Genomic DNA, 20,395 nt, shown 5'->3' on the forward strand with positions numbered 1-20,395 from the left:
TGTTACCCTGGTCATTGACTAGAGGTGCTCTATCAAGTTCTGAGAATATGTCGGCAATCTTAACAAGGTACCGTTGTTGTGGGTCCCTAAAGATCTCAGCTCCTTGAGCATTTGTGTAGACATATTGGAGTCGCACATTGAATGTTAACCCCATGGTGTCGGCCTCAAATGGATTAAAGGATCGTGTGGGTGTCCTATTTTGGGCTACGGGATGACTAGTTGATGGCCCTAGATTGTCCATGGACAATGAACTAGTTGTTCTAGAGGAAAGGGTATCGGATTGGGATTCAGATAGGGTTTCAGCAATATCTGCCAAATTGCCTACCGATTGGGTCCCACTTTCTTGAGTAGGTACTCGAGAAGGTGCCCTAGACTCTACAAGACGTCCCGACCGTAAGTGCATAAGGTCAAAATTTTTTTTTTTTGGTTTTTGTGTTTTGTTTTTTTTTTTTTAATAAAATGAATGAATTTCGTGTCAAAAATAAAAAATTATAAAAATACTAATTATGCATGCAGTTACAAAAATTCTAAAAAATGCAAGCTACTTAAATTATGCAAAATTTTGTACAGAAATTTAAATAATTTACAATGGATTTCAAAAAATAAAAATTATTTTTTCTTCTTTTTCTTTTTCTTTTTTCCTTTTGTTTTGTTTTTGTTATATATATATATATATATATATATATATATATATTTTTAAATATATTACAAAAATTTAAAACAATGCAAATTACTCAATTATGCTAAAAAATAAAAAAAAATAAAAAATATGTACACACTATGGACTCCTAAAAACAAATAAAAAGAATTTTTTTTTAAATTTTTTTTAAATTTTTTCTTTCTTTCTTCTCTCTATATTTTTTTTTTAAATTTTTTTACTATTCTTTTTTTTCTTCTTCTTTTAAAAAAAATAAATTTTTATTTTATGGGTTTTTTTTTCCTTTTTTTCTTTTTTTCTTTTTCTTTTTATCTTTTTTTTCTTTTTCCTGTATTTATTATTATTATTTTTTATTTTAAAAAAATAAAAAAAACTCAAAAAATTAATAAAAAAATAAAAAAATAAAAAAATAAAAATTCTGCACCTACCTTATCTTTTTCGGCGCTCCACCGCTCGCTCGCCGGGTTTCCCGCCGCACCGCTCGCGGATTCGATGCTGGCGCACGCGGTTGTCTTCAATGCGCCGTCCTCCTCCTTCAGCTGCCGACGCCGAGCTTCTCTTTAGCTGCCGCCAGCCACTTTGCTCGCTCTTCTTTGCCCACTTAGCAGCCTTAGCTCCTGCAGGTGACGACACCTTTGAACCCGCCTTTGCCAACTCCAGCTGCTTCGATTGTTCCGCAGCCACCGCGTCTTTTTTGCTCGCTCTGCCAACGCTTCCCGCCCGCTGCTGCAGCCAGGTACTGCTAGGCTCTGCTCGCGCTGCTCCCGCCTTTGCCAACTCCCTTGCCGACGGCCACAGACTACGCTACCACCGCCACCTTCACTCCACGCCCTCCAAAGCCTTAGTTTTCTTTGCTCGTCTGCTTACGTAGCCAGCCGCTCTTCAGTCGCCTGACCCCGCCAGCCGACCTCTCCTTGCCTTCGCACTGCTGCTGGCCGCATTTGGCCACGTCAGCCACGCCCGCCTCTCGCCAGGCCACGTCGCCTCTACGGCCGTCTACAACTGCTGCCCGCTTTCGCACAGCTGCTGCCAGTCTCCAAGCTTGCCGACTACGCTACCACTCGCTGGCCTTCTTGCACTCGCCGAAGCCAACGCCGCCCAGCAGCGCCTCCTTTGCTATGCTTTCTTCGCTCGGCCACCTACTCTGCACCTTCAAAGCCTTAGCGTGTATATATATATATATATATATATATATATATATATATATATATATAGTTTTCTTTGCTGCGCTTGCTTATGCCAACGCCGCCCGGCAGCGCCCAGCCACCTCTCCTCACGCTTGCCAACAGCGGCGGACTCCTACTGTGTGCCTTTTAAAAATATATAACAAAAAATAAAATAAAATTTACAACCTCTCTCTTGTCTTTTCTTAAGCGGACTTTTCACTTGGACCCCTATGAAGCTTGCATAAGCTATGGAAGAGCTTAGCAACGCATCTTTTTTATTTTTATTTTTACTACTAATTACATGTTTAGCGAGAAAAGCTTGAAAGCATGAAATGACATAAAACAATGAAGGTAAACATAATGAACGGTACTTGGAAAAAGCAATAAAACATAAAACAATGCGGGAAAAACCTCAACCGCTCAATGGTTTTTTTTTTTCTTATCCTAACCTTATCTACTCACACCGAGATCACACACTCGAACTTAATCTAATCACTCAATGGTTTTGCAACCAAAAGAGGAAATAGTGGTGGTTTCCACACACTCTCAACCGGATTTGAGTCTTCTCCCCGGCAGCGGCGCCAATGGAGAGACGGAAAACTCTCTCTCTTGTAGTAAGAGGAGTACGATCCACGTATAGCTCACTCCAATGGGATTTGCATCCCTTTCGGAGCTAGGGATTCGACCCGTACCGGTGCACAAGAGCTTATCCACAAAAGGAGAGAATGCTCATGGCTACCATCACTTGACACTAGACTAAGCATACACACAAGCTCAACTTGTCCTCATTCCTACACACCCATTCATTCACAAATACAAGCAAGAGGAATACAATCACTATGCACTCAAGCAAAGAGAAAGACCTCACTCCACTCCTATCTTCCTACAAGCATGCATACATTCAAACATCAAGCTTCCATGAAAGCTTCAAATCAATCCATGTACTCGAAAATGAAATACTAAAAGCATGCATAAGAGTAAAATGATTAGAGAAGAGGATGAGAAAGACTCATGACATTGCTAATGATTCAATGAAGAGATTAACCTCATACAATGATGTAGATGGGGTGAGAGAAGAGTCTTCACCTCTATGGAGAAGAGGGAGAGTAGGTCTCTCAAAGGAGCTCTTGCATGAACTAAGCCCAAAGTGTGTCTAAGCTCTCAAATGAGCCACCTTTTATACAAAAATTCTAGGACTCCCATAAGTCCCCATGTGGGATTATTATCAAACCCTCTCCCACATTCATCTACAAAGTGGAACTCTTTTCAAGAGCCCTAAGTATCGTTTTTGTTGCATCCTGGTATTGATCTTCATTTGCAAGCAACATGGGTCTTGCTAGATGTGTTTTGTAATCTTTCCAGTATCTAAAGTGATGATCTATGTTGGGCATGTACAAACTGATGATTTATAAATATATATAAGCTCTAGTTATTTCCCACAAAAAAGAGAAGCCATTGAGGCTAAGCCTAAAAAGGTACACATAAACATGCATATCCAAGTTTGTATGTCCATATGCATTGACCGGATGGAATGCTATTTCCATTTAGACCGGATGGAATGCTATTTCCATTTAGACCACTAAAATGGAACGCACAATAGATACAAAGCATTGTTAATTGGTATGTGTGCACACCAATATTTATTATGAAATCTAATAGGACATAATTTATTTGATGGTGTGCATCATCTCTAATAATTAATACATATAGATCTATTGTATTTCATGCTTGAGATTGGCATGAATTGTGATGTGGCTATAGATACCTGACTCAATGTACCATGCATCTTGCCATGTATGCTTTGCATCACATGCCTTTCTAAACATTGAAGAGTGGCTTTCTTGAAAAAAAGTTGTTAATAATCAAATTTCTCCTTTTAAAGCCCACGAGAGAGAGAGAGAGAGAGAGAGAGAGAGAGAGAGAGAGAGAGAGAGAGAGAGAGAGAGATTTGTTATATGTGTTTATTAAAAGTGTTTTATTGGGTTATAGTTTCCACATTTATGTATTTGGCAACATGATGTATTATCTAGTTTTTTATTGTGCTTTAATTTTTTTGATTATGACATACTATATAATTGTTGCATCACAAAAGTAAGTATAGTGGTGTGATTTTAAGCATTAAAAATTTTATTTTTTCCTTCATGATTAGAGACTCTCTAATAGAAGTACCTTGGTACCCTAAAAAGGCAAGATTTATGCTTAGTTAAGAGATACGCACCAATAAACAACATAAAAGGGAATCCTTATGCACAACAATGCTCATATTATTAATAGGTTAAGCTGGAGCTTTTCCAAAATCTTGAAAGTGATGCCAATTTGGAATTATTCCAACTTGTTCTTGGAGCTGCTTACAATCTTCTTAGATAATCATAAACATTGAGTTGAGAAGCATTCTACTTGTTGGGAGTAGTAAAATACAAATGACTTTAGTACCATGATGAGATAAGCATATTACATAACATGGGACTTCATGGATCGATTAAAAAAGAACAAGGATGCATCCTTGGAGGGGAAGCATGGACCATAGGAGGAACGTTTGACTAAACTGAGATAAGACATCATTGGGATAGGAGAAAGATGGGTGAAATGGGCCACCAGTCCATTGACAGATGTGAAAGGGGAACTTTCACGAGCATGTTTTGCGAAATGAATTGAAGTTAAGATGCAGATAGGTAAGCTTTTAAAATTGTCGTGGGAGGGGATACAGGACACTAGAGAGGCAGGGACGAGAGGTAAAGTTGAAATAAAGAGTTTTTACTCTCTTTTTTTCGTTGGGGGTGGGGGGGGGGCACACGGAAGGTGGGGGTGGGGGTGGGGGTGGGTAATGCATACCCTACATTTCGTGGGGGGGGTAATGTAGACCATAAACTTCTAACTATATAGGAAATTGAAAGGGGGAGAAAGAAAGGCATCAAGGGAGGGGTGGGGATGATTAGATTTTGAGATGATTGATGAAATATAATTAAATTGCTAAACTATTGCTATAAGCTTATTGGTAGGGGCATGACAATGTACCTTAGCAAGATGAAGGGGCAGAAAACCTAGTATTAAAAGGTGTATATGCCGCATGAGTCATCTTCGTGGCCTCGTTAGATACGAAAAAGGTCGGATTACGAATCTACGATAGTCCGAGGAATTCTTTTATAATCCGTCACGAAAATGAACCCGCAACTGCCCGGTTAGAGTCAACGGCGCAAGTACCGCCACATAACGGCCCCCGTTCCGTTGACGGCAACAACTAACGGCGAGCATAAATTAGCGCCTCTCCCGTCGTCGGTGGCTGTCGCCTTCACCTTCTTTATTTATTCAGCACGGCCGTTGTCAGACGGACTTGACGGCGATTGACAAGTGTGGGACTGTTAGCATTTAAAAATCCTTGGTTCAATCAAGCCCCCCCTACCATTGTGCATTTACACCGTGCACCTTGGAAATGTTAATGTAATCCTTACTTGTAACTTGCCCCTTCCATTTCTCTAACCCTTCCAACATATGGCCCTTTTCAACCTCCACACCTCAAATGGTATAGGACACCATGCTTGTTTTCCACACCATTCTTGTTTTCCTCGTCCCCCTTGCCCTTCGAAATCGACCGGTTCGGTGACATATCGCAAGTTTTTTTTGTATCTCGATGCGATTTCTGACGGGCATTTTGAAATTTTGCAAGTATTTTTATGGCCAAAATGCTCAAAAACGGGCATGAAAAAAGCAACTATGATGGGACACCAGTCATACCACCATGCCTCAAATGACCCTATACTTTCCTTGATGTTAACTACATTTCTTTGCTTCTCTTCAACTTTTCATCCACTTATCTGAAGGGTAAAATGCGTCAAAAAGGGTCTTCATATCACTAACCCCCACACTAAAGTCAAGGGGCCTCTGCATATGCAAACCCATGTGGTGCTCAACACAAAATCCGTGCGTCAATTGCTTCCCTTAGTTTCATTTAATATGGTTCAACCTCCACAAAATGTTGGCCACTTGGACAAAATTAATGGTACTAGTCCCCCAAATTTTACAATTTGTAGGACATATGTGAACAAGTCATTGCAATTTGTAAGGCTCGTGTGAACAAGTCATGAATGGGCATCTCAAACTCTATCATTGTAGAAGAAAAAGATAAAACCATTTCACTAACCTTCTAGGTAATTGATTCTTCATTGGCCCACATTACAGCATTCTCCGGCCCAAATGCATTGCTTTTGTAAATCTCATAAGATTTAACTCATTATTACAAGAATAAAGAGAACACATTCAAATTGAAATCCTACACAAAGACCACTATCATCAAAAGTAGTTCAACTAGATACAAAATTTGAGTTCTTATAACAGTGTGAAAAGGTAAAAGGCATCAAGAGAAGAGTTGTTCAAGGGGTGGCTTAGGAAAGAGAGTGATTCAATTTCATGCTTCTGAATATGTAAGACAAGGTTCCCATCACCCCAGGCTCAACTAAAGGTAAGCTTAATTGTTGCATTATCATGTCATCACTTATTATAGTGCATTAGTGCGTAACTAAACAAGTTATTTAATTTCTAATGTTGCTAATATGGGGATGATATGCAAGCTTCATTTTTTTAAAACAAAGTTTGAATAACCACCTTTATGATGCTTTAATTGTGATAATGATTGTCTAACTTACATTATTTGACGATGATGCTCAAAAGAGCATCATACACAATAATGCTTGTGGTTATTAATTCTTGATTTTTATTGATTTGAACCATAATATGTTATTTTCCTTTTGGCAAATAATGCTCAACTTGGACCCCACTTGGACACATCTCCTGTTTAATTTGTAGGTGTGTTATGATCTTAGAACTAACCGAGAAACTGAACCAAGCATAATGAGAACATATGTCATGAGTGTCATGTCAAGGAAAAGCGTGTTCCATGAGCTCTTGGAATCTCTTATAACTCAAGTTATAATAAGGCCTAGGTGGAACTCATGGAAAAATAATTACACTTCATAAACCTCTATTCCTTTTTCTTTATGTAGAAATATTTGTATGTAATATTGAATCATTAACATCTCCCAAAAACTAGAATGTTATGTTACATGCTTATTCAAGGGAATATATGGGAGTTGAAACAATGCTCAAGTGCTTGATTTGAAACATTAAAAAAATCCCCTTCTTTAAAGTGCAGATGGCATGTCACCATTCATTATAGCAATTAGTTTGACAATGAAATAGACTTGTACCATTTCAAATAGATACATCCTACTACTTATTAATGTGGCAACTAGTGAAATGTATTACTTGATAAGGGAAACCCAACTAGCAGTTCCAAAGTATTTATCATTTGTCATAAAAGTACCTAATGACCATTTTTATGTTACATTATTCATAATTAGTATTGTTTGAGTTTTAAGCCTTCGTTTTATGAATATTAATGTAAATATGCATTTAAATAAAGAATCCAAAATAGCTTATAGTTTGTGAAACTCAAACAATTTCAATATATTTAATGATCTATGATAAAATTACATATAAGCACAAGTTATAATCACGGTCATAAGTATGCCCAATAGAGAAAGAACCCTCATAGCAACAAAAAGTGTTCCCTTGTGCTTGCATACATCTCATATAGTACTTAAATAAGTGCAAATCTATGAGTGAGTGTGAGTGAGTGAGTGTGTGTGCATGCATGCATGTGCACATGTGCACGTGTGTGTGTGTGTGTGTGCATGTGTGTGTGTGTGTGTAAAAGTGTGTAAATTGAAACTATTTTTTTATTACCTATTTGACACAAGTGATGTGGACAACATCTTATTTGACACAAGTGATCTGTGGACAATATCTTTGGATGACACAAGTGATGTGTGGGCAACATCTTAGGAGTAAGGCTCTTGGGATGTCAGTTGTGTTAACTTTCATATATGTGCAAGAGTACCCACTTGAATTTTACTCATTCTTTTATGTTGCCCACACAAGTGATGTGTGGGCAACATCTTAGGAGTAAGGCTCTTGGGATGTGAGTTGTGTGAACTTTCATCTATGTGCAAGAGTACCCACTTGAATTTTACTCATTCTTTTATGATCCAATAACATTTACTACTTTTGTTAAGCATCCACTGCTACACATGGGCAATATAACAAGTGCATTGACATGTAACTTAAATGTTGAGGTTAAGGTTATGATTATATTTTCTACCTCCTCAAAGAGAATGTTTCTCCTTAATAGGACTTTTAATCTTTATGCTCAATCATCTTTGTCAGGTGCGTGTAATTAAATATCTGAGAAGGTGCACATAACTAAGTTGAAGCTAGAAGTACATCAGAGTACAAATTTAAGCATTCCTTGCCAACCTTATAAGGTGGTAAGGGTACAAACCATATTAATGCAAACAACCCCCCACCATCAAACAAACACTCGTGCAAACTAATAGTAACCATTTCTAGAGGGATGGACTAACCAATATTAATCAAGTACTACCACACACTAACTAGTATATAATTACGTGCTACCACACACTAACTAGTATATAATTACGTGCTACCACACACTAACTAGTATATAATCAAGTACTACCACACACTAACTAGTATATAATTATGTACTACCACACATTATTGTTGTTACTTGCAAACATGGTCTCGTATGTTTAAATATGCTACATTTTGTTCTTTAACTTTAGTGCTTAGTGATGCTAACATTTTATGTCTCAAATTTAATGCTTGGTGATGCTAACATACATGTGCATGTAGGAGGGGTGCTTGATCCTAGTAGATGTAGCAACAATGATAGCATAATAACTATGGTCATAATACATTTGGAGCAGCACCTCTGGAGCTATAAGAAATAGTTCTAGCCTAACAAATATGATCATGATGCATTTGGAGTAGCACCTCTCGAGCTATAAGCAATAGTTCTAGCCTAATGATTGTGTTCATGATGCATTTGGAGTAGCACCTCTCGAGCTATAAGCAATAGTTCTAGCCTAATGATTGTGTTCATGATGCATTTGGAGTAGCACCTCTCGAGCTATAAGTAATAGTTCTAGGCATGAGGCCGTTATGCCATAAACTCCATCACTAATTCCATATGTACCTACTCTTGGAACTCGAACAAACTCCATCACTAATTCCATATGTACCTACTCTTGGAACTCCAACAAACTCCGTCACTAATGCGACTTATACCTACACCAAATCCATACATGCCATCATCTCCATGCTTTGATGGCCCTACATTGCAAGCCAAAGTATAGCATACTAGATTACTCAAATTTGAATCTTAGGTAGCCAATTAGAAAGTAGGAGAGGGTGTGGTGAGGAAGGTGAGGGCAATGATCACAAGCCTATACTCTAGAGGATGCAAAATGGTTATTCTCTCTATGTGGCTTTGCACATATCTACTCTATCCTTCTAAGGGTTAACTTTTAACATGCAAGCTCTTCCTTAAATCATGTGATGCACACAAATTTAAATGTTTTTTCGCTATTCATTGTATTTTTTTATGGCCTTCAATTTTTTGAGTGTTTTAGATAGTCAAAATGCCCAAAAATGAGTGTGACCGTTCGTAGAAAATCAGCCATAGTCCTCTTATACAAACAAGTGTGTGGTATGACAATCATGTATGATAAATGCTGATGCAATTCTCCTTAGAAGTCTTGGTTGGTATGATTATCTTGACACTTCTACTATCCTCGTCTTTGGAAGTGAGGACTCACAATTTGCACACGAGCTACCATCCTTGGCTTTGCACATAGCTACTCTATCCTTCTAAGGGTTAACTTTAAACATGCAAGATCTTCCTTCAAAATGATGTGATGCACACAAATTTTAAATTTTTTCACCATTCATTGTATTTTTTGATGGCTTTCAATATTTTTTGAATGTTTTGGATAGTCGAAATGCCCAAAAATAAGTATGATCGATCGTAAAAAATAAACCATGCCCCTCTTACTAATGCTAACAAATGTGTGTGTCAGACAATCATGTATGATAGATGCTGATGTAATCCTCCTTAGAAGTCTCGGTTGGTATGATTATCTTGACACTTCTACTATCCTTGGCTTTGGGGTGTAGTTTTTAAATCTTGGATCCATCGTATATTTATGGCAAGATTAGTCCTACAAGATCTTTGGGGGGTGTAGTTTTTAAATCTTGGATCCATCGTATATTTATGGCAAGATTAGTCCTGCAAGATCTTTTAGCTTCATAGATCCATCGTATATTTATGGCAAGATTATTCCTACAAGATCTTTTAGCTTCATAGATCCATTAGTGTAAATATGGTGTTGCTCTCAAAATTCAACATCTAAGAGTTGATTCTAGGGCTTGAATGTTAAGTTGGTGGGTGCTATAGCTCTCTATCTCTAGTCACCCCATACTATGCCCCAATCACCACCACGACCCCAAACACCCTATAGCTCTTTATCTCTAGTCACAATACTCTACCCCAACCACCTCTTACCATGCAATACAAACTAAAATTCTACCTCTACCATTTTGGACATTTCTCTTAAATTTCATAACTATCATCAACTTTGTCCTCTTTGCTAACAAGATTCCATATATCTTCAATAGACCTGACATGTGTCTCTATATGCAAGCTTTCATATTACCCCCAACCTATACTTAGGATGTGTGTGCACAAGTGTGTACATGTCTGTGTGCATGTGCATGTTTATGCATATGCGTATGCATGGTCACATATATTTTAGTATCTTACTACCTAAATTTTCATATATTTAGTATTTTATTGCATGAATTTTCATAGTTTCGCATGAAAATTTAATAACATCTAGTGTATGATTCCTTGTTAAATACATATGGAAGTGGGAGAGGTGCTTATGGCATGATTTTTCATACTTTAGGACACTCTAATGTATAAAACGTACTCTAAAAAAGGCCTATAAATATATCCCTTGTATACGCTATATAATGCATAATTTTATAATATACTACCGATTATTTTTTGTGATATCATACATTTGTATATAGTGACCACCATGGGATTACCATATTGCACCTTACTGCACTGTATTGATGGGAAAACACTTTCATATCGTGGAACTCTATCACTATCCCCTGCACCTCAAAATTCTCTTCTATGTCAAAGAAGCCACTTTTTCATCATCTGTTGCATTCCATTGTGGGACACCCTTCTACACCACCAAACCCCTTCCTTGTTACAAAACCCTACATCATTTAATTGTGCATACCTTTCCTCTCCACACACCCTTTTCATACCATTTGATAATTAAAGCTACAAAGGATACACTATGACTCTTGTAATGTGTAAACCTAAAATCTCTCAAAAAAAACTACACTTGCTTTGTTTTCTAGCACCATTAATGTTATAAGTCACCAAGGATACATTGGAACTCTTATAGCATCTACACCTAGTGCCTTAAAACAATATCAACCCAAGGACACTTGCCTACCCTTTGAGCTACAAACTGGGGATTGAGCCCTTGATTACACTTGCACATTTATAAAGTAGTACCCCTACTTTTAGGTCCCTTTGAGCTACAAACTGGGGATTGAGCCCTTGATCGAGCCCAACACTTGCACATTTATAAAGGAGTACCAATATAAGGACTAAGGCTAGTTAGTAAGATATTACGTGAATATTTTGGACTTTTTATATACTTATTTATCCTTTTACATATAAAACTTCAAAGAGACACTAAAACTTAAGCCAAAGAGAAATTCCTATATTAAAATTGATTACACTGATTTAAAAATCAATAAATAGAAGCTACCAATTGATAGGATACTCTTACTAGAGTTTGTTTAAGTACAATGAGGCACACAAAGTTAAATACCTTGCACTTGGTGACTTTTTTATACTACTACCACCAATCTTTTACTAAAAAATTACTATATTCTTATTTTAGGTAATGTATTACATGCCTTTTTTAAGTTTAATAACTCATCATGCAATGTAAGTCTTTATATCTTATACAATTAAGCTCAAGCCAATCTAGACTTAAGATCGTGTCTCTCTTTACTCTAGTCCATCATGCCACGTCGATTACACTTTGGAAAAGAATGGTCATAGACTTTGGCAAGAGCATGGCTATACAAATTCCTCACTTATGCATGTTTAGCATCCTTAATTCATATGTCCGTTTTTCAATATATCTGTATTAACTAGCATTGAGATCCTTCTTTGCTCTTTTGATGAAAGCTATCATAACTATGCCATTAGGGTTGGTCTCCCAAAAGTGGAGTAGCGCTGAACTGACGGGTGAGCTTGCGCTGCTGATTTTCTTGCCCCCGCCTGCCCTTTGCTGCCCTCTGCTACCCCTCTACAGCCCCCTGCCTGGCCTGCCCCCTGCCTGCCCTCTGCTGCCCTTGCCTCCCCCTCTGCAGCCCCCCGCATGCCCTCCTCCTGCCCCCGCATGCCCTCCCCTCCCCTCCTGCTGCTCCTGCCAACCCTTTTGCAGCCCCCTGCTTGCCCTCTGCTGTCTTCGCTTGCCTTTCTTCAGCCCCCGCCAGCCCTTCTGCTGCCCCCGCCTCCCCCTTTGCAGTCCCTACCTTCCCCTCTGCTTCTCCCACTTGCCCCACCGCCTTTGCTACCCCAGCTGCTCCCGCCCTTCTGCTCCTGCCTTTGCCCCCCTCTTCCGCACCCACCTTTCTATCAGCAGCAATTTTACCTGGATTCAAGTTGGCCACCCATTTTTTTGATTGGCTTTATGGCTTCTTCTGCCACAGCCAATCTTTCGTCACCCCCATTGGCCGGGAGAATCATCAATTTTTCACAAGACGAGCTCACCTCTCTTCAACACGACATTGACCTTGAGGTCCAGACTACCCTTGTTGCGAGAGTTTATGGTTCCCACCCTTCTCGTTCATAGGCCTGTGAGAATGGCTTCTAGCAGCTTTCCCTTCGGAGCTAATTGTGCACTTTTAGGATACTTGTTTACTTGGTCGAGGCTTCTTCCAGGTGGACTTTCATTCTTCAGAAGCTACTTCTCAGGCTTTGGCTAGCAGCTCCTTTCCTCTTGGTCCTAGGAAGATTTTCTTCTTTCAGTACCAGGTGGACTTTGATCCAGTGGTGGAGGATCAATGCCTTAGCCTGGTCTCATTATGGTTCCCTGCTCTTCCTCGGTCCTATTGGAAGCTTTTAGCTGCCATAGGGGCATCCTTTGGCCAAGTTCTAGAGGTACCAATCCTCCCGAGCTCTCCTGCCTCAGCTTCCGCGGCCGTTACCGCCACTCTTGATGGTGTACCCCGGGTCCTTGTGCTTGTTCCTGATCCATCGCTTATTACTGATGATCATGTTATGCTTCAGAGACCTAACGGATCTCATTTTCGCTAGAGGATGGAGATTGCAGGCAGACTTGACCAGTGTCGGATTTGTCAGCGCGACGACAGGGTCACATTGCTAGAGATTGTCCCAGATCAAGGGGCCATGCTAGGAGGCGATGTGGTCCTATCCATCAGAGGCCTTTTGCAGATGCCGAGACTCCAACTGCTCCTTTGCCACAGCAGACCACATAGCATTGGGTTGTGGTTAGGGATGGCAGGCACCCTCGGACCCCCGTACCTGCCCCTTCACCCACACTCCCTGTGGAGCACCCTAACCCCCATGCAGCTCTTGCCTCACAAGATGTTGATCCTTTTTTGGAGGATGAGGCCTTGCAGGCACATGATCTCGATCCCTCACAAGAGGATACTGCATTACAGTTACAGGATGATTGCACCCTTGTGAGGATGATTGCACCCTTGTGAGGATGATGTTGCACATTCGCATTGTCATGGTACCTCTCCAGTTCTGAGGACTAGCCCTGGTACCTTTTGGTCACACCTTTTGGTCACCGGCTGTTGGTACCAAGGGTGGTGTTTGTATCTCTGTTTCAGCTTTGATCTTGCCTTGCATCATTGGACATGGTGTCATTTTGCCTACGAGAGCACAGTGGATCCTTCTTATGCAGGGTACTACACGCATTGGTATTCTCAACCTCTACGCTCCTAACCATAGAGGTGAGAGGATTGCCTTTTGGAAATCTCTCACTACATTGATGCCTCTTGCCAACCATTGGATTATTGGTGGGGATTTTAACATGGTTGAGATGCCAACGGATAAAAGAGGTGGACATGAGGGCTTGGTGCATCCTCTTGAAAGAATCCTCTTGAAAGAGCGTCTTGGGAGAGGTTTATACTCTCCATTCATGGTAGAGATTGTTGGCATGAGGATGACATTTTGAGGAGTCCATCCACTCTTCTTTATTCATGGTCTAACAGGAGAAGAGATGTAGGATGTATCTATGCACGGTTAGACAGATTTTATATAGATGATTGGGTGCTTGATAGAGGTGGACATACTTTGATTGCTACAGGCACCTCCAAATCGGATCATTGCCCAGTGGTTTTATGTATTAGAGATCCGAATTGCCATGGATCAGCACCCCATGTACGCATCCCCCTGATCATTTGTTTTCAGATGCAGAACTATCACGTCGTATGCTTGATATTTGGAGATCTCAGGACTTCTTACAGGCCTCTCAAAGCCTAGCTTATGCTCTCTGTGATATTAGTGACTTTTATCACGCATGTGCCCTCTCTAAGAGGCAAGAGGCCTTGGACTTAGAAAGGGCTATTAGACATAGATTGGCTGCCTTGCAGAAAGAGCACGAGAAACATCCTCATGCTCAATGGGTTGTAGATTCTTTATGTACTATTAGAGCAGAACTTCATCACTCTCTTGAGCAGCGCGCGGAGTATCGTTTCCATGCCCAGGATTCCTTTTGGACAAGGATGGGTGGCAGATGTAACAAAAATTTCTTTACTTCTCACGGCCCATCTCATGCCAGAGATAGTGTCAGACAGTTGTAGGATTCACATGGCACTCTTCACTCAGATCCTCTCATGGTTAGACAGATTGCCACCGATTTCTACTTCCAGCTTCTTAGTGCTGAGCCGTATTCTGATCTGAGACACAGGGCACAGAGGAAGGTTTGGAATGCATTGCCACATTTTATCACCGAGGAGATGTGTGCCACTCTGGATGCCCCTTTTTCTATGCAGGAATTCAGTCATGCTCTTCATGCCTTACATCATGGGGTAAGTGTCTAGGGGAGGATGGCCTCTCCCCTGTTTTTTTCACTACTTTTTGGGATGAGATTGGGGTTGAGATAACATCGGCTTTGCAGGAGATGTCAGACACAGGTTCTATGCCTTCTCTCACTGAGGGGCTTATTTATCTTATTCCTAAGAGCAGGGATAAGACATTGATTGGCCAATGGAGACCTATCACCTTACTTGGGACTGCCTATAAGATTCTTGCTAAGGCAGTGAGCATCAAATTGGAGCCAATTTGCAGGATGTTATTATTCATGATACCCAGAATGGATTCTTACACGGCAGAAGCATCTTTGATAACATTTTCTCGTTTTGGAAGGCCGTCAAATGGGCTAAAGCGAGTAATCAACCCTTAGCCATTCTGCTCTTAGATTTTGAGAAGGCCTATGATAGAGTGGATTGGGACTTTCTTGAGGGTACTCTTAGTCATATGGGCTTCTCTTAGAGATGGGTCAAGGGAGTTTCATGCATGTTTCGTGATGCCCGCAGTAGAGTTCTTACTTGCGGCGGTGATAGAGGAGAGCGGTTTCAGATTTCTTGCTCAGTATGACAGGGTTGCCCATTAGCCCCTTTATTATATATCATAGTTGCAGAGGCCATGAGCATCTTTCTCCGCTCCACTGCTGGTATTTCAGGATTGAGGTTACCTCTTCGTAGTCATGAGGAGTTGGTTGACTCTGAGTTAGCTGATGACACAGTCCTGCTTTTGGAGGCTTCACATATATGCTTATGATCCTTCCGGGTAGCACTAGAGGAGTTCTGTTTGGCACCAGGGGCACTCATTAATTGGCACAAATCTATTGGTTTTTGGGTTAGTGATCCACCGAGAGTTGATTGGGGTGCAGAGCTTGGTTTTACTTGGATCAACAGAGGATGTACTGCTAGATATTTGGGATGCCAAGTTGAGATTGATATTTCTCATGCACAGCAGTTGCTCTGGTACTTATTATGAGTATCCGGAAGAAGGTCCTCCATTGGAGCTCCAAGAGATTAGATTTAGCTTCCAGCTTTGGTGGCTAATCAAGTTTTGCTTGCCTCAGATTGGTTTAGTGCCTCTTGTTGGTGCTTCTCTCGTGCGTGCATTGGCCAATTGCAGAGATTGATCTGCAATTTTCTTTGGTCGGCAGGTTTGGATGGCACCTCAGACACTTGTGCCAGGGTTGCTTGGCTCACAGTTATTCAGCCCAAAAGAGAGGGGGGCTTGAATATTATCAATCCGGATGTTCAATGCAGGGCATTGCTTTGCAAACTTATGGTCAGAGGTTTCCTACCAGGCACTGAGCCTTGGAAGGATTTTTTCTTGTCTCAGATTTCCAGATGTACACCTAGGGTCGGGAGATACTGGATGCCCAACACACGTTTTTCGTTCACAGAGGCTGATATTAGGGCACCATCTTCCCCTCTGATTGCAGCCATTGTCAGAGCATGGAGAAGTATGAGATATTTTTTGCGAGGCTTCCTAGGTCTTTGGAGGACGAGGCTGACCGACAACCTATTATGTGGAATGAGTTCATTAGGGATGAGGCTGGTTGGCGCATCTCGTTATATGCAATGGTCAGGATGGGAGAGATGTGCATACACAGTTCTTGCTTGGAAGACCTTTAAGAGTCTTTCGAAGGATCGGAGAGTCGCATCCACTCAGCATCTTAGGGGCTCTTGCATTCGTATTGATTAGATTGATGTAGCTATTCCGCATGAGTGGCTTTCTGGGACCTTTCACGTAGACTATCATCCGAGTTGGCTGGGAGTTTTTTCGAGGATAGGCATACCTCTGCAGGTTATTGCTCTGCCAGGCCAGGAGGATACAGATTTCCTCATGTATTCTATTATTCCTGGTGGGAGATTGAGGAGATGTAGTATGGAGGAGATCATACCAAACACTAGGCTTAGTCTAGTGAGGATTGTTGGTCGCTCGGGGAAGCACTGGTTCATTAACCCTTCTCCTCAAATAGTGACTCATGGCTCTTGGTGTTTGTGGTTATATGGTGGCAGTCCTATCAGATATCTTCAGTGGGATCCAGGAGAGTGGGAGTGGATTGATGCCTTCGATCCTTTGAAAAGCCTTCCTTTTTTCAGTTTCACTGTTCGGAATGCCAGGCTTCTCCTCACTCGACAGATGCATAGGATCCTTACTCTCAGGCCTCTGGGAGAGCTATGATATTTCTCCAGTGATACAGCGCAGATATTGGCATAGACTTTGGCACACTCATATAGAAGGAGCCAAATCTCTCATTTCTTTTGGTTATTATTACATGGTGGTCTCCCCACCAACTAGTGGAGATCAGTTTTCGGTGTAGCACCTTCCTATCCTAGATGTGCGGCAGATTCTGAGTTCGTACAACATTGTCTATGGGGGTGCAGCATTGCACAGCAGATTTGGGGTCCTGTAGCCCAACTTATGGGCAAATTGAGTGGCCGAGCCATACATGTGACTTGAGGGGCAGTTGCTTGGCTCTCCCAGTCCGGTCCGCAACTTTTTTATGAGGGTAGTGGTACAGATTCTGTTTTTTTTCATTCGTAGAGGTATTGCCCAGCATGGTTTATTGCAGGATGTTTCTCACTTTGATTATACACCACCTAGACAGAGGGAGGATTGACACCAGTTGGGAGATTATTGCCAGTATTACAGCATGGCAGATCTGGAGAGCTAGATGCACAGAGGCTATTGAGGGTGTCCAGATTTTTGGGTCTCAGTGCATTAGTACTATATGGGGTGATATCATCCACACTCCTATTGGCTACTTGGGCTCATATTTACGTTCTGCGCAGGCGAAGCGTGTGATATTTATGTGAGAATGGGACCATGGCATCTTCTTTTCCTCTAGTACCTTAGGTCTTACATGGCATCATGATGCTCCTCAGTGGTTGAAATCACCTTACATATTGGGGTGATTCTATTCTCTTCTGGCTTATAGATGTGATTCTATTCTCTTTTGGCTTATAGCTGTGATTGTTGTATGTTTTTCTCATACTTAATAGAAGTCTCTTTCTGAAGAAAAAAAAAACTATGCCATTAGGGCCAACAACCGGTAAGACATTATAGGATCTTGATTTCCTTTAGTTTATCACAACTCACCAAGTTTATGCTCTAGGTTTTACATGTTATCAAAACTATGGTGTGGTTTGGACATGCCTATAAGGTGTACATGTTATCTAGCTTTCTACCCCATTTCACATTAAATTTTTCTCTTAAAACATGCACTATATTATATAAAAGGAGAAGTTACATAAGTCTGTACAAAAGCTTCATAAGGCTAAAAGATGAAATGGGGAGCTCTAACCTTAACGTTTACATGTTGCTTGATCAAATACTTGCTACTTTTTACACGTTGTTGCTTGATTAAATACTTGCTACATTATAGCATCTAGCCAAGGATTCAATCAAATTAACATACAAAATCAGATCACTAACTTTATTTAGTAACACTTATCTAAAATATATGAATGATATTCTTTATTTCACTAGTCTTTCCTTAGATGGGCTTGACCTAAAATCACACTGAATTGTGGTTCATCACTCACTAATAATGACCACAACAAGGATAAGAAGTGATAATAATTCAATCATTTTCATATTTATAAAGTGGATTTAAGCAAGTTATTGTATTGACATATACTCTTAAAATAAACAAACAATCCGTTTATGATTATTACATCTAATTGGCCTTTATTATACATAATTTTTTGGTTGCCTTGGATGGTGGCAAAAGTATGCCTCAAATTCGAAAGATGACACTATTATTACATTTGAAGGAGAATGTTAACCACAATTCTTTATGTTTACCTTAAAAGTCCATATCAAAGATTTTTTAAAACTAAGCTTTTCTTTTGAAGGGCAACATTTTTCATACTCTTATGTGAAGGATAAAATGCTTCAAGAAGGGCTCCAAGGCTTCAAATTCTAGGGATGGTGGCAAGTACCGGTCACGACCTTAGTAAAATGCTCATGAATTGCATGCTTAGATTCAAACTGCTCAAAACCAAAGGTAACCAAAGCATATATCATAATAAAGATTAAGGAGCAAAAATAGCATACCTTGTAAATTTGCATGGGTACAAGATAACACTGCCATGGACAAATTGACAATTACATGGAATGTGCACAAGGTTATAAGGTAATCATTCATTCATCACCTTGGAAGCAAAAGAATAGACAAGAACAATTGCTTGCCAAACTAAGTATTATTTTGAGCACAATTAAGTGTTTTTGGACATGTTTTGATTTCTCTCTGTCATCTTTAGCTACTATATCTAGATGACTCTACCTAATGATTTGATAAAGTACACGGGGATGATATTGTGTCAACCTTTAAAAAAAGGCATTAATAGCAAAATCAAGCCCTATTTTTTGCATGGTTATGATTGTAAAGTGTAGTGTTTTAATTTTTGACACGTTATGGTAAAATTGATCGTTGCATCATATCTCGCTTGAGGAGGCAATTAAAAGGGGCAGTTGTGCTTGGAGCATGGTGCCAAAAGTAGAGCATGAATCTTGTGACTCAAATATAGTTAAATTACATACTTGACCAAAAAAGGCATATTTTTAAACATGTAAGGGGGTCTTGCCAGTGGCTTTTGGTGGGTGCCCCCTTACTAGCCCCGGTACGGTAAAGGAATACCTTTGGAAGTCACTCCTTCCAAGGATTGCCCAACATAAGTATGAGAGGAAGATGACATTGTATCAACAATGCTTGTTAATTGATGGGTGGGTCTACCTATCATGGCTTTTTCCTTTAACTGACAATTTCCCTTCACTTAGCCCTTTCACACATACTTTGCTCTTTTTATAAAGATTAACTACACTATAATTTTTTGTTGGTATGTAGACTTCATAAGCCATTGCTAGCTACTTTCTACCATTGCCATATGATATGAGAAATGTACCAATTTTTTGTTGATACATGTAGTTGTGGAGTTCATAAGTCATTGTTGGCTATTTGCTACCTTTGTAAGATGATATGAGAAATGTACCGATTCAAAGCCTCAATAGCGTTTGAAACAAAATCAAGATAGAAAATAAAATAAACTCATCATAAATCATACCTCAATCTCTAATCTTGGAACACGATGCAAGGTGTATTCAACATTTATGCAGTATGAGCTACGTTGTTGAGTATTTCTACACATGCTACAAAGAAACCAAATAGGGGCAAGGAAGCTTTCAAGATCGAGGGAGAACTTATTGTGAGATCTTTAGAAGTGTTAGGAAAGAGAGGGAAAAACATGTTGGTGCACTTTGCTACGTTACAAATCCCATCACCCAAAATAGAGTGCACTTATCATTAAAATTTGTTTTTTTCCCATTCACATGAATTACTTCTTCAATGCATGTGGGCAAGTTGCACTGGCTAGTGAGTAATCATAAAAACTCATATATCATCTAGATTGACGAGGAAAATTAATCTATGGCCATAAAAAATGACGGTCTATGGTTTTTCATGGCTAGCGGCACCATAGAAAATATTGGGCTATAAAGTGCAAAGCCATGGAAAACGTCCATAATCAACCTCGCCGCTCAAACATAGGTCGCCTT

This window comes from Cibotium barometz, chromosome 46 (assembly GCF_041138505.1).
Source record: "Cibotium barometz isolate CiBa-2024 chromosome 46, ASM4113850v1, whole genome shotgun sequence".
In the NCBI taxonomy this organism is placed as follows: domain Eukaryota; kingdom Viridiplantae; phylum Streptophyta; class Polypodiopsida; order Cyatheales; family Cibotiaceae; genus Cibotium; species Cibotium barometz.